The sequence below is a fragment of the Ixodes scapularis genome, unplaced genomic scaffold (assembly GCF_016920785.2).
Source record: "Ixodes scapularis isolate PalLabHiFi unplaced genomic scaffold, ASM1692078v2 PGA_scaffold8__174_contigs__length_109621045, whole genome shotgun sequence".
In the NCBI taxonomy this organism is placed as follows: Eukaryota; Metazoa; Arthropoda; class Arachnida; order Ixodida; family Ixodidae; genus Ixodes; species Ixodes scapularis.
In genome coordinates, this window is record NW_024609883.1 from 41208605 (window position 1) to 41224885 (window position 16281).

A 16281-nucleotide genomic window follows, 5' to 3' on the forward strand; every position below is an offset into this window, starting at 1 on the left:
AGGAAAGCATCAAACAGAAAGGTTCGCACAATAGTGAACTTCTCAAACTGTGTTATGGCGGCATCCACGACGCACCGCCTTGTACTGCCAGGGGACCTCTCGAAACTCCGTGCAGAAGTAAGCAGCAAAAGTGTCTCTCACTTTCCTGACTGTTTTGGAGTGGTTGTTGCTGCCCACCCGCCTTACACTAGTGAAGGTGCTGTGGCTTTTCTTTCCACGAGCAAGGTCTCGTCGCCACTGTCCCTCTTGAACATCGTGACTGTCGGCCTTGTGATCAACATAGGCAGGAGGCGCATACACGAACCTTGCATGCCCGGCCTCCTCTTCCTCATCACATGTTCTCCGAAAGTTGTGCAGTGAAACAGCTGCACAAACAAGGTTGTCAACTGTGAAGAGTTCAGCCTGAATAATCTGTCGGAGAATCCTCCACTTAGCTGAAAAAGATGCCAAACGCATTTTCGGCAATGGGTCTTGCTCTGGAGAGGCGGTAGTTGTACACCTTTTCACACACTGTCAAAGATGTGCCAGGGTAGGGCCTCAACAGGTTTTCCATAAGGGGAAATGCCTCGTCTCCCACTAGGACGAAGGGCATCTTGACTGATGTGTGAGGAAGCTCATGTGGCTCTGAAATTTGGAGGGTTCCTGACGCCATATTTTGGCCAATGGGACTGCTCCCGAACACCGCACTGTCATTCCAGGAGCCAAAGTCCCCGATGTCTACCACTACAAACTTGTACTGGGCATGAACCACTGCCAGTAGAATTTATATGTTCCTCGAATCCTTGGACAAGTTTTACATTTCTCTTCCTTGTGCGTTGGTGGCCTGCTTGCTCAACAATGGAGCAACGAGGGCCAGGAGACGGTCAAATCTAGAAATACAAATGGCTGTTGCATTAACTGCTCTAGGGACTATAATAGTCCACCCAATATGCAATACGGGAAGTGAAAACTCACAGACACACCCGCCCCGCCCCGCCTCCCCCGAAACAAAATCCTGGTTAGGTGCTTGGCTGCAACGATTGTGCGTGAGTTAGATCCGGCACTTAAAATGTTAAAAAGGTGAACGACACCGGTACGCCCTGTAGATGAGAGTTTTTAGGCAGTACTGTACGACCGCTAGCCTAGGATCTTTTAACACCAGTCACGCAGTAGTGAAACACGAACGTCTGCTGGTACGATGCTCATCCAGATCGAAATGTGCAGGGGTGGGGATTGAACCCAAGCTCCCTGGGTTCTGCAGCGCGGGCTTTCGTGCAGAATTCACTCACAAGCAGCTTGTAAGCACACATCCTAGCTAGCACAAAGGACAAAGAAGCACAACGGGCTTCCGTCATAGATGCACTCAAAGGAGCACAACACCGTGATCAGATTTAGTGAACAGAAAGAGGCCGTGTTCCAAAATTTACTCGATCTTACTCCAGGGTAAGGGTTTTGTACCATTGGCGTTTTAAAACCTACCCGCATCCAGCGTTTTTCAATCTGCTGTCACGTGATACGGTCCGGCGGAGTAACTCGGATCCATTTAGGTAGGATTTGAAACACAGCCAGAGTGTGTCGTATGAGCTGCACATGTGCATGCCATTGCTATTTTTTTATAGCAAAGACGCAGTAAAATCTGACAAGCGTGTGACTGTTACGAAAGCTGCTGTCGTGATCCTGCCGCGTTAAAAATGATATAAACGTGGTTTCACTGCGTTAGCGCACGCTCCACGTGAGTATTTCTGCGCGCGACGCGCGGGCTCACGTGGAAAGCCACTTCATATATAACATGAAAATAATCCAAAATAAAAAGCAGCACACCCTACCTGGCTCGTGACATTCAAAAGCACTCGAAGAAGTCCCAGTCGTCGGGGTCTTCGAACATCTGTCTCACGATGGTGGCATACGAGCGTTTTCCGAGACTTCAGGAGCTCGCGGACGGCCTTTCGCGTCTTCCTTTTCTTCAGGCTCCGCAGGTACTGCTCACACGGAGACGCGAAGGTAGTCAGCCGACGCCAGTTGATAGTTCTTGCATTTGTGACATACCTCACTACACAAAGGTTCATGAGTGAGGCAATTCGAGCTTCGTAGCTGGGATCCTGCCGAGACAACGCCATCACGAAACAAAGCGACGCGCCACTGCCGATATAGACGGAGCGTGCCCGGCGCGCCCGCGCAAGCGGCGACCCCGCTTGACGACAGCCGTCGATTGGTTGTTGCCTGGGGAGCCGCCGTGACGTCAGCTCCCGTATACGGGGGCCCGTGCCGCGCGCCATTCAAATCAAACCGTGACGTCAGCTCCCATAAACGGGGGCCGGAAGTGATCACGTCAGTACGGGTTCCGGCGCCCCTTTCTGCATTCCGGGTGTGTTTGAACCGCGCTTTACTCCTATACACCAACGGCCGTCCCATCAGACCGCTCTAAGGACGCGAAGTGCGCGCTGAGACGGCTCAGCAATGCAGAGTCGTCTGTGCCTTACGCTTCCACACCTCCCACCGGTGGCGGCGATGTCGCACCAAGGTTTGCTCCGCCATACAGAGCACTTCAGGGTGTGGTTGGGGCCCTGTCCTGTTCCATGTGGCGGTGGATGCCGCCAAGCTCATGCGAAGCAACCTCCGTACCGCCCCTGCAGTTCCGCTAAATATTCGTTCATCAGCGGTGTAAGCGGGCTAACCCTCACCACTATATCGTCATCCTGGGGACAACGTCCCGCAAACGGGCGTTTAGCAGTCGCCTCCAAGCCTTCGCTTCAGCATAGTTGTAACCCGAGACTGGGGATACGGACAAGGGACAAAACACAAACCCTGTCGTTCTGTGTTTTGTCCCTTGTCCGTATCCCCAGTCTCGGGTTACAACTATGCTCAATTTACACCAGCTAGCCTGCACCCTCACCATTGCTTCCTTCGCTTCACCCTCACAGAGTTCCCATGACCTTTGAGCCGTCCCACGACGCTGCGTCCGGCGTCAAAGAAGTTCCCGCGTAACCGGATCTTAAAGCGCTCGGTTGTCTAAACGCTACGTCTTTGCCTAGGGGGGTCGCACGTCGCCCATCCCAATGTGTTTGTAAACAGGCCTATGATTCGATATATACACAGGCTTGCTATGCATATCCAGTGCGGGACAGCCCTGGACAGCGCCCACGAGCTACTTCACCACACACACCTTGTCAAGTCATGTGGCTGCTTTCCCTTTCCTGCCGTGTGTGTTGAAACGCATCTCCCTGGAAGTGCGTCCGCGCATCAACTAAGCTAGAAGGCTCTCTCCCGGTCCAGTTCTCTCGGCCCTGCCCAGGTCCCCTTATGTCTGCGGTGGTATCAAAAAAAAAAAAAAAAAAAAAAAAAATCTAGGAATTTTGTTTGAGACGGATTCAACAGAAAGCAGTCCAGTCCTCGAAAAAAGTCGTTACACGAAGACGGCGTCCCCGGTGCGTACACATTCACAACTCTATACTTCTTCCTACACCAATAGAAATCAAGACTAATAACTTCCTTGCGTATGAACCGTGTGAAAGGCGGTTGAGAAGCGCTTTGTTAATGGTAACCAAAGCTTCAAAGCTCGTGCGGAGCGGCAAAAGGGAAACGTGAGAACGACTTCACAGAGTCAAAGGCAAATCCCACTGGTTTAGAGTTCCTCTTATTCCCTCAGTGGACTCGTTTCGCGACCAGGGTAATATGTTGCGGGAACATTTTGCAGCTATTTCTAAGCCTTCTCTTTTTCCCATTATTCATTGTAACGATTTCGATATACTTTTTTTTTTATTATTTCAGCTTGATTAGGTATAAAGGAAAGTAAACGCGGCGTTGCTAATGTTGTGAACATACACGTTTTGCGGTGATATTTTCTTCGACATTATTACTGTGATAGTAACATAATGGTAGCACAAGAACGTTTGCGCCAGTCTTATTTGTCTTATTTTTAATATGAATACTTTAATTTACGTTTTGGGCATAAATAGTGCGTTTTAAAGCGAAGTACCGCCAGTCGTTCTACGATCGGTGCCAATGGCTGTTTGGCAACTATGTCGGGAACTATGTGCGTCGCGCGACGGGCTTTTGCGTTTATGTGTTTTGGACGCACGAATATCGCCGCGTATCGTCAGGTGGTGCATCATGCGGAGCACCGCGCGGCTCCCACGTATGTCCCCTGCTATAGCTTCAAGCAGGCATGTCGACCTTGCAATACCCACCGGTGTACCACTGTAGTCGAGCTGCAACTGCCGAGTTCGCTTCCTGATGAGTATCCGCGATGCCGCCGCGAGTGGCGCGCGTATCGGCACTGAGTTAGATCTGCAGGGTGCCTATTTTCATCAATTTTACACTCATGGAACCATGTCCTCACTGTATGAAGGCTCTACTGTTCATTCAAATTATTTTACACATGTGACACGGCTAAATTGTGTTGCCAGCAGTTTTACTGCCGAGCCAGATTGCGTGCTGTCAGCACTTGACTATATCATCCAGAGCAAAGTGATGAAAGCTGTTCTTTTTGAAGACTCTCGGAGCGTTGTTACTGCAGCATGTTCGCTTAATTCAACACAGAACAAGCTGACTCAACTGGTACATGCTAAGGTTCAACTTCGCCTCGGGGATGTGAAGGATATTAAGTTTTGTTGGATCCAGAGCCACGTGGGCATTGCTGGCAACGAGGCTCCAGATAGACTGGTCGCCTCCTCGCGTTACCCTCACCATCACACACCTGCATACCTACCATTTCCCCTGTAATAATTTCGTGCTAAATTGTCCGATCTCGAGTATACTCGCCGATGATAAAAACATACCATTAGTATGCTTGCAGCTCTATTTCGGAATAGTTTTCAGGACACTCGGTGCATACTGCTAGGAAAAAGTTTGCATACCTCGGGTGAGCTCCCAGTCTAATTCCAGTGATCTTTAAGCTTGTGAGCTTATTCTGCTAAAATGGCATTAGAAGCACCCGATAACGGGAATTTAGTGAGGACAAAGAAATTAAATTAAGTGGTGCACTCAAATGAGAAGGCAAAAAAATTGCTAGTAATGGACACAAACCTACTAGTCTCCATCACAGGGAAATGAGGTTTATGTCAATGCTGGCAATTTGTTTTACAGAACGCTCACGTTTTAGTTTTGCACATATTATAGCTTCGTTACCAGTATATTTATGTTAGAAATGTGGGGTGGAACGATAATGCCCCTTTGCACTATGATAGCGAAGAGAAGTTGGAATGCATGCACCTAAAGATTTAACAACGAAGGAACCTTATTTATAAATCAGTTCATATAACCATTTATACATAAATGGAATTTTTTTTTAGATTACCTGGAACCTATCTGTAAAGGGTTAAAAACATTTTCACTTGCAAGTGTATTATATATCTCTTACAGGTTGCTGCTACTGTTAAGGACCCTACATTTTCTGGGGAAAAAGGCCACAAGAAAGCTCACTGCCACCTTTACAAGAAAAAAAGAGCGCAAACAAGTTAGATTTTGCTTTTCACGAAGGAGGCATTCTCAGTTAGTACTTGGCTGCATACTTATTGATGATGGCTTCCTCATAGGTTGCAAGCACTTTTATACCGTGTTTTTTATTATGTCAATCTGGTAATGATGCTTTTTGGTAAAACAACTGCCAACTTGTGCAGTAGTAACAGAAAATAAGGCCTCTTGATTTTATACAAAGAGTACTTGTCAGTGTGATATCGCCAAAAGACGCTGTTGAAAGAAAAACGCTAACCCCATCGGCTTTTGTTATTTCAAGCGGCAGGGTGTACAACACTGCAAACAATGTGGCCGTTGTCATTTCGTTAAAAACGAACAGCTTGTCTTCACTCTGCACTTATTACCTGTTCCACTTCAAACAACAGGTAAGAAAAAATAAATAAAACTGGAATCTCAGCTCATTTATTCCTTCCAGAAAAAAGTCTTGCAATATCTATTAATAGTTCATGAAGTTGGTGCAAAGGACAAGGTGCAAAGCGCATTGAATTCTAAACCAGGGGTTCTCGAACAATAGATATCTTGAGAAACACTCATCTTCCTTAGGGGATGTAAGGGCCGGCTTGATCAAACGAGCGTCTCAGCTGTGTCTAGATGAAAGAATGCACAACCGAGGCTAGCGCAAGTGCGAAGTCGAAGACTGTTTAAACCCAGGCACCCGTGAGCTCCAGGCTTGACGGGCTTTCTTTCACTCAGTCTCAGGTGAGACACCCATTCGAGCAAGCCATAAAAAGCCTTGCTCTCAGCATTGCGGCAATAAAGCAGTGCAGCGGTTTATACATTTTACAACCAATAACAATTGAAGGAACACTGAAAAATTTTCGAGGACATTTCTTCAGAATATAGTGGTGCAGGAAAAATATATTCAATGTTGCAGGTGACAAAATTATTTACTATGCATATGAGAAATAGAAATATTTGAACAGTTTTTTTTTTCTTGCCTTCTTCCACAGGAGTAACGTGTCTGCTTCCCAGTCACACCAGTGTGGTAATAGACGATCTTGCATGTCTCCCAAGTACCCCTGTGCGTGCTCGAGGAATTATGGAAACAGTGTTCTCTTGCCCCGTCTCCTCTCCACCCGGTTTATTTTACCTTGCCATGCATGTCTTCTTGATATTCGTTTGTGTTAATTATCTCTTTTTAAGTACACTATGTTCTTTATAAATGTAATTATTATGATCTGCATGTTGTGTTCTCCAGAATTTGCTTTTTTGTATACTTTTTGTCGTTTTCGACGCGGTCGCGGATGGACGCCAGTCCACTTCTTTCATCAACCCCAAGGTGAGTACTAGTGTTTCCACCCCACCCAATTCTACTAGTAGCTGTTTCTTTCTTTTTTGCCTGCGTGCAGTCGGCCATTTCGAGCATCACCCCGCAGGGGGCACCTGTGAAAGCAGGTGTTTGGAGAGTGGCGTCTCCACGGACCCCGAGCCATGCGGGTTCGCCCGCCCACGTCTGGCTGTGCGTGGCTTTCCCGTGTCCGGGGAAAAGGGCATCCTGGGGACCTATGTTGGACAAATGTTTCGTTTCTCCTAAAAGAAACGGAAGTGACGACATTGCGTCTGATTGGTTGAGGCTCGAATGACGAAAGTTCCCTACAAAAATGTGGGCGGAGACGGCAAACCGCCATCACCGGAAGTGACATCATTTTGACGTATCGTTTCCTCGGTGTTTCGTCTAAAAAGGGAACGAGTCTGTCGTCGTTCTCTTCGCCTCTTCGCAATGGAAAACACGGCGTCGACGGCGTCTCGGAGGCAGAGCGACAGCTTTCCTATCGTGGAACTTTTTTTTGCTCCGGAGAGGCTTTACCGGCAGCACCGCGATGCCTTTGAATTACCGGAGGAAGCTTTTCGGAGGCAGTACCGTCTCACCAAGAATGTGGTCCGTTGGTTGTGCGACGAACTGCGCGAGGAGCCTGAGTTGAGGAGGCTGCGACGTTCGTGGACTGTGATGACTGTGGAACGGCGAGTGTTGTGCGCACTTCGCTTTTACGCCACGGGGAGTTTTCAGGGCATGGTGGCGAGCGACGAGCACATAGCGAGGGATCAGTCTACAGTCAGCATCGTTGTGCGGGCTGTGTCCCTCGCTATTGTGCAGTGTCTGGGGATCCGGCGCGGCTGGATCGACTTTCCCCAGACAACCGGCGAGAGGGACGACGTCGAGAGGGGCTTCCAACGGCTCGGCAGGATACCCGGCGTCATCGGTTGCGTCGACGGGACGATGATTGCCATCGTCGCCCCGTCAGAGAACGACCCCACCGTCACGAAGGCGGCGTATTGGTGCCGCAAGCAATACTACGCTCTCAACGTGATGGTGGTAAGTACGATCACATATATACTACGTCTCACCTTAGCATGAACTAACTGAGAAGACTGTACGAGCGCGAACTGCCTGACTGGAGCACTCGCTGCACGAGCGCTCGTGCAGCCGCCGGGGCTTTATCCAAAGCAGCTAGCTCGCGCTTTTAGCTATAGGTCAATGCCCGTTCTGAATGGGTTTGAAAAAGAGCGTAACGCTAATGCGGTGTGGATATGCCATTTTATAAATTAAAGTTATGGGTTGTTAGTGCTCGTTCATCCTCCGCACAAGCTTTTGTTCGACGGACGGAGGGAGGGTTGTTTTCATGTCGTGTTAAGCTTTTAAGCAATAGTTCGTGTCCTGCATGATAAAGTGTAAACTCTCCTTTGAAGAAAAAAGCAAATTTGCCTAAACTATTGCGTGGATCAAAGGTAGTGGCTATTTATCATATAATTTTAATCTTTGTAACACAGACAGCGCTCTGTCTGTGTCCTTCTTCATGCAGTCCGTCGTTGTTTTTGTTGTTTTCTTTTTGTTTTTTTGCGCTCAGCGCTCTGTCTATATCCTCCTTCATCCAGTCTGTCGTTTTTTGCGTTGTTTTAATGTTTTAAGTTTGTAAACCACGTAATTTATGGTGGTGTGTTGGTCAGCATGTAAATCGTGTTTGACAGGGCCCCATGACCATGAGTGCAATGAACTGTTTGTGGATTCAGTTGAAATAATGTCGACACATGTCTCTCTATTGCAGGTGTGTGACGCCGACTGCCGGGTCATGAGCATCGACCCACGGTATCCTGGGTCGGTGCACGACTCCTTCGTGTGGCGCTACTCGTGGCTCCGGAGCAACTTCGAGCAAGGCCGGCTGGTAGACGATGGCAGGTTTCTGCTCGATAAGCATACTCCAGTTGTTGGTACTGTATGTACATGATGGCTCTGCACCACTTATAAGCTACAATATCACACATACTGTTGCGAACATAGATAACTGGCATGCGCTCTGGCCATACCTGTGACACGTCTCCTTGGAAACACTCTGACGCAGCTGTCAAGTACTGGGGGAAAGGTTGCAAACATGCGCCTTTCTTTGCTTAGTTGTCAACAATTTTAAAGGGATACTACAACAAAATTTCGGTGCATATTCTTTGGTCTATACGTGTTCAGAAGAGCAGTATCACATCGGACACGCCAATATCTTGTTAAAAAAGAGACAAAAAGGCATTAAAAAAAATTAGGCGATTAGGAAAGAGCACCTTCTAGATGTCTAGGAACCTTGACAGGTAGTGACCGATAACTGTCTCGCTTAGAACCATGCATGCTTTGAACCTGACGTCATCTTGACAGCTCAACGGCCAGCAGAACAGACAAGGGGAGGGAGCAACTCCACACTCAACGGGACTCTCTTTTGTGTGTACCAAGATTATAGAATATTAATTTGTCACTCAAAATTACACAAAAGCAGCTTTGGGGTTTGTTGCGGTGGCCTGATCGCTGGCATGCTTCGACCGCTTTTGTTGCTTGAACAGCTAGGGCATCCTGACGATGTCTGCCTCGCCGCAGCTTTGCTCATCCCAAGAGAAACTACATCACAATTGCACCGGATGTGACGTGCTCTCTGGTGGCTGCTCTCCGAGCGCTTGCCAGTCTGGCCTGTTTATAATGAAAAATATAGCCATAAGGCTCAAAAGAGAAATGTATGATTGTCATTTACGGGTATTGTGGATCATGTTCAGCCTATTTCTGAACATGACGGGTACATTTCAAATTTCGTTGATGTATTCTATTAAAGAGAACAGCATTAATATCATACATTTCCTTCTCTGAATGTGCAGGTGACAGCGGCTATGCCTTGGAGCCTTGGCTCATGACCCCTGTCCCTGGATTCCACGCGACCTCCACCGCATGCGGCCGGTTTAATAAGGCACATTCTTCGATGAGGTCCGTTGTGGAGCGCTGCATTGGGCTGTTGAAGAGCAGATTCCGGTGTCTGCAAAGGCACCGGGCTCTGTTTTATCATCCCACAACAGCCACCGTCATTATATCGGCGTGTGCAGTGCTCCACAATATCTGCCTTTCATCGAATGAGCCAGAACCGGAGCCAGACTCTGACCCTGACGAGCCAGGGTTGGAGTCTGGGCCGAGCTCGGACGGTTCTGAGTCGAGCTCGGAGGGGTCAGCGGCGGATGACGAGAGGCCGGCTCCTGCCCACCCTCGGGTCAGCCTCTCGGACAGGGGGAGGGCTCTGAGGCAGTGCCTTGTTGCCCAGTTCCAAACCTGCCACAGCCGTGCCGCTCCGGAGCCCCACGCAAGCCACGGTGGCAGTCCCGCCCACCAGGGACACCACCAGCGCCAAGGAGTCCGTCGCCACAACGGAAGTCCCGCCCATCAGGGACACCGTCGGCGGCAGGGAGCCCCTCATCGTCCTCGCCACGGTGGCACTCCCGCACACCAGGGACGCCACCGGCGACAGCGAACCCTTCGTCGTCCTCGCCTCAACTGACGCCCTCGCCACCAGAGAAGCCCTCCCCGTGGCAGTATGTACTGCACTTGTTGTTCCACAGTCATGGCCGTCCATAAGCTCCACAGTGTCAACTCCGCCTTGCGGTTCGTCGCACAACCACCATGCTACCTTTACGGACATTTAGTACTGCCTCCGAAAAGCTATTCGGTGCATCAGTTATGTTGATAGAGCCTTTTTTTTTCATTTGTAAGCAGGGTGCACACATTTTTTGGACAATAGCAGAACATTTTGTAGGGTTATGAAGCTAGCCTTTGCAAGAGACTGAGAACTCAATGAGGCTACTGGTGAGACCTATTTTTTTTTTTTTTACTACAATATATTGTTTGTATCGGGTTTGGACATCGTCTCATTTTCTCTACACTTCTATTGCCCTGCTCCATTTTACAATCTATTATGGCTACCACAGAGCCAGGTGTATTACTCGATAATCGCAGATTAGATTCGTGCCAACTTGAATGTATAAAGAAGACAACAAGTAGTTTGTTTTTGAAAGTGCTTTCTTTCTTTATAACAATGCCGTAACGTGAAAAATAAACATGTTTGAAAACACAGGTTGCAATGCTTTCTTTAAAGTGAAATTGAGCATGGACTGGTAAACACCATATACATTCTTTGTCATTATTAAGGATATATCACAGACATTATTTCACACTTCACTTAATTCAGCACAGTGCCATTTCGTTTGTGTTTTGTCACACATTTGAAAGCACAGGTTGCAATGGTTTTTTTAAAGGGAAGCTACGGAGCTTCTTAAAAAAAATGAGTTAGAAGTGAATTCTAGTGTATTCTTACCTCGTGAACCCGAATACCACAACCATTTGCCGCGCAAGTATTGTTAAACGCGAGAAAAACACGAAAGACAGTCGCTGTCCGTGACGTCATCGACGGATCTTTTGGCTTGCCAAGGCTCGGTAGGCGGGGCTTCAGCCCTATTTTCAATTTGCTCTTACGGCTTTCCGACGCGTCGCATTGAAATATAATTGTGATATCTGTTATTCTGAAGGTCAAATGAACGCAATTCAAGCGTTTTTTCTCAAATGTAGAAGTGCCCCATCTTCCCTTTAAAGTGAAATTGAGCATGGACTAGAAACACCGTATAAATTCTTTCTCATTATCAAGGATATATCACAGACATTATTTTACACTTGACTTAATTCACCACACTATCATTTCGTTTGTGTTTTGTCACACATGGAAGCATGACAGATTCCATAGCTGAGGCATGTTGAGATCAACAATGATATAAGAAAACAAACAAACAAAAACAGGGACACAGACGAAGGGAAACAGGACAAGGCGCACTCTCATCCCTGTTTTTTTGAGCGCTTTTTTTGTTTGCCATTAACCAGCTGGCCCAAATCTCCACTTTATTGCGATATAAGAAAAATCGCAAACCCAGAGGCTAGTTTCAGGCGGAAGAAAACTACAAGTATAAAATTCCTATGGCTCAAGCCACTTGGCACCTTTGATGAAAAAGCACACACTACATATTGCTGTCCTACAAACATGAGGAATGGCTAGTTTTAGCATATATCTGTCATGCCTGTTGCCAAGAGCATATTACTAACTTGCTTCACTGGTTATAGTGACTCCAATAAACAAATACAGAAGGCACAGTTCTTTGTAAACAAAATATGAACTGAAAAGCATGGACATACTTTCCCGTAATGTCAACATTGTTGTAAAGATGTTTAGACAGCAGAACATCAGCCTTCCTTTAAGCAGTGGCTCACTCATAGTATTATTCACTGTATGGCGAGCCCAGTGTGCGTAGGAACTTGTCCATTAACACGCACCACATACCAGTGGCACAAAAGAACATATTTCTTGTCTCCGTCTGGAGAACAAAACAAAAAAAGAAAAAATGAATACCAACTTGGAACATAAAATAATCATCCATAAAACTAAATTATATCTGGCTGGACTCAGCGGTGCTGGGCTCGGCTGGGCTCGGAGGGGCTGGGCTCGGCGGGGCTGGGCTCGGCGGGGCTGGGCTCGGCGGGGCTGGGCTCGGCGGGGCGGGGCTCGACGGGGCGGGGCTGGAGGGGTGGCTGGGCAGGGCTCGGCAGGTCTTGGCTTCGCAGGGCTCGACTTCTCTCGGCAGTCAGCAGCAGAACGACCTCGACGAGCACGCGGGTCGTGTTTTGGAGTTCCAGGGCCACCGCTTGTGTGGCGCGAGCTTGCTCCTGGTTCGACTCCGCAACAGCCTCCATGCGGTGGCTGAGGGTATCGATTGAACGCAGGAGCTGGAAAGACGGGGCATTTAATGCGCAGCAACAACATATTTCTAGACACCCAGAGGGCGTGAAAACCTTGCATATGTCACAGTTCGGTTTGCATTATGCTTTTGTAGATCTCCATTGCCCTCTGCTGCAGTCCCACTTTCACAGTGGCATCTTTATTAAACTCGTACCTATTTAGTCATGTTACGGAGTTCTATGTTTGAGCCAATACCTGGCCTTGGAACTCCACGTCCCGCGCGTCCCTCGTCTCGTTCTGCTGCACCTGCCGAGTCTGGTTGGCGACTGCCTGCATGGCAGCCTCGTCGTGCCGCTCCTGCCTCGACATTCGGGGGGTGGCACGAGGCGCCGTGGGCCGCACCCGGGGCCTTGCAGGTGGCCTGACATCTGCCAGGAAACAAAGAATGCTTCTGTCATATCAGACAATCCTAGTTGTCTTCATGAGAGGTCTCACCCCGCGAGGTGGAGGGCACCGGCTCGGCTGCCTGCTGCCCGTGACCTGCCTGGGCGCCTGTGGGTCTCCCCTGGAAGGGAATTTGTAAGTCCTAATCAGCACACAGGACTTGTCTGCATTTTCTAGATATTGAGAGTGGGTTTGTTGAGGCTGCATTCCACTCAGGGGAAACAAAATTACACTGTTTCAGAGGTAGTGCCATTCATGTCTAGGATTGACTCCCCAAATATGTCTAGTGGCAGCTCAAAAGGTTGCAGTTCCCCTGTTTTTGTGAAAATGTACCTCTGTGATACAGAAATTGAATCTTACGACAGCGTGCACACAATACAACTGAGGGTTGCAACAACCACAAAAGCAAGAAGAAAAAGGACTACACAAAAACTACAGATGTTTTGGCCTTAGAAACTCCAGTATTACTGCAATAAATATAGTGTTTTTTGTCGTAAGTGCTTTTGTTTTAGATTTTGCCTTTACGTGGATGAATTAATCCGCCCTCCGATTCGCTGAATTATAAAAAGTGCGAGCACCTTTAATGCATATATTCACATTCACAGGGGCGGATTTAGAGGGGGGGTCGGATGTCCTGACCCCCCTCTTGATTTCTGCATGTGTAAAATTTAGGGCATTAAACAAGGGAGAGGGGGAGGGGGTTCCTAAACATATGTTACGCTGACCAACACCTGACCCCCCCCCCCCCCCCCTCAGGAAATTTCTGCATCCGCCCCTGCATTCATATTTATCACATTTCACTGCGGTATACATCTTAGCTCACTGATAATAAAACCCTGCACGGATATTCTCCATTGGGATTGAACAGCTACATGTGCAATAGTATGTTAGGTTCAAGCGTGCACTCACCTCGGCCTCGTCCTCAAAAGCGGGGACGGAAAACCCAGGAGCGCCCAGGGCCGAGTCCTCGCCCACCAGCGTCAAAATACGTGCGTATGATGACGCCAGTGAGCGCACCCGGCCGCCTCCTCCCCCAGTTTGCCTGCGAGTAAAGGAAGTAATTCAATAGCTTGGTCCACACTATGAGTGGACGACGCAAATTACCTCGCCTGTTTCGCCAGCTGGGCTGCCCGCGCCCGCGCCTTTGACACCCGCACGGCCCAGTAGCGTTTCCAAGCTTCCGGCTCCTTCCTCGGAGGCCCGAGGTAGTTGAGCCGGGAGGTTAGCTCGGTCCAGAGACGAACTTTGTCGTCTCTGGACAGGGCCGGGCTGAGCTCAGTTGCACCGCGTACCAGAGAGGAGTTCTCGAACATAAATGTATCGAGTTCCTCCCTCTGGGCCGCGGTCACACGTTGCCTGCTCCCGTCGTCCATGTTGTTTGAACCATAGTCACTGACAATTTAAGAAACGCAGGGTACTGCAAGACTGGAACCTTTTATTATCGCTCCGCAGCCAATGAGATAGCCGCATTAGCCGATGAGAACGCCGAGGAACCAATCACGACGCAAGAAGAGCGAGCATGACAGGCCACATCCTCCCGTTTCTTGAGCCGTCATCAGTGACAGTGATTTGAACTAGGCGCTCATTTGCATCCCGCATGTTGTTCTAACCTTTTATGCGAGTTTACTTCATCTAATATTTTTTGGAACCGCTACAAAATCAGTTGTTCATTTCAATAGAACACGTGTATTTTTTTAGTCTGACAAGTTTCTTTAAAAAAGAGCCGATGTGAAGGTCGCCGCCGCAAGGGATTGGCTGCCATCGCTTGACTAAAAGCAGAAAATGCCTTTCCGGTTGCCGGAGAAACGGACGCTTGCGTAGGGAAAAGGCTCCAGATAGGTACCGCCGGGAAAGCGTAGGTACGGCAGGGGGACAGCGTAGCTACTTCCGCTCTTCGGCGGTTGGCTCTTGACGCCTCTCAAGTGAGTGACAGACGCCAATCTTGCCATGTCGTCACGGCGTCAAAGAGGGCGGTTTCGCGGTGCGCGCCGTTGCTTGGTTACGCTCCTGCTGCCGCTACGTCACTTCTGTTTCTAGTTTCTCGAAAGTCCAACATAGGTCCCCTGGTGGTTGAGTCGAGCCCGGGGTAGGTTTGGACCCTTCGGGGCCCCCCGGGTGAGGCAATACACCACTTCGGCCCCCGCTTCCCGTAGACGGGTGTCCTGGCTTGGCCCGACTAGGATGATTCAGCCTAGTCGCCACTTCTACTATCCCCTCCTTTCTTTCATCCTCGTCTTCTCCTTCTTTTCACTCTTCTCATTTCTCTTCTTTCCTTCTTCAACTCCTTTGGCGGCAAGGGCTAACCTTGGGTGGCGACAGACCCCTTGTCCAGAACCACACTCGGTTATAGAGACTGGGCAGCACTAATAGAGTAACGTCTTCAGCCAAGCCATTCTTGTTATGAAGCGCTACCTATTCCCTTGTTGGGCTCGGTGGTGGGCGGTGCGCCACAGTCTTCGAACACAATTCCCCTCTTATGGGTTCCAAGCTTAAACCTTCTGATCGGGCCCCCAAAAGGGTCCGCACCGATGCATATCTACCACCTTTGAACAAGAGCAACACTGACTATGTTACAAAGTTTTTCATTATGCATTCTGAAGATGAGACGAAACCGATGTCGAAACTCTCCCCTTTCCTTGTGGCTAAGGTCTTAAAAGACTTGGTAGGGGAAAAGTTTAATGCAAAAAAAGACTTTTTCTGGAGACCTTTTGGTAGAAGTATTTGAGAAAAATCAGGCAGCAGCATTGCTCTGCCTCAACCATATCCTTGACACAAAAGTGAGCCTCTCTGCACACCGTGCTCTAAACACCATTCGTGGTGTTATATCTGAGGACGACCTGATGGAGAGTCAGGAGGAAGAGATTCTTGAAGGCATGCGCAGCCAGGGTGTTGTTGCTGTGAAGCGCATCACCATCCGTAGAGATGACAAACAACTTCCTACGCGACACCTGGTTCTTACCTTTGAGCTAAACAGCCTGCCTTCTTCCGTGAAAGCGGGGTACTTGAATTGTAGAGTCCGCCCTTATATACCTAACCCTGTCCGTTGTTTCCGTTGTCAGCGCTTTGGGCACGGCTCGCGGTCCTGCCGTGGCCGTGAGACATGTGCCAGGTGCGGTAGCTCTGAGCACAACGCCGACGACTGTCATGAAGACGTGAAATGTGCAAATTGCAAAGGCAAGCACCCTGCATATTCTAGGTCATGTGAACACTTTAAAAGAAAGAAAGAAATCCTGACCCTGAAGGTGAAGGAAAACATCTCCTATCCCGAAGCAAAACGTCGCCTCTTAGGTTTTCAGAGAGGCTCTTTTGCCGAGGTGGTGCACCGGGGACCGGCACCGCCTATGGCGTCTCTGGGAACGCAAGTGTCTTA

General features: G+C 48.8%; 1 long non-coding RNA gene across 1 annotated transcript; it reads right to left on the reverse strand.

The window, feature by feature from the left end:
• Window positions 1–12309: 12309 nt before the first annotated feature.
• LOC115328258 lies at window positions 12310–14073 on the reverse strand. Its single transcript, XR_005716473.1, has 4 exons — window positions 13821–14073; window positions 12963–13032; window positions 12723–12895; window positions 12310–12514 (listed from the first exon to the last, which is right to left on the reverse strand). It is a non-coding gene; the product is annotated as an uncharacterized LOC115328258 (long non-coding RNA).
• Between the last annotated feature and the right edge of the window lie 2208 nt (window positions 14074–16281).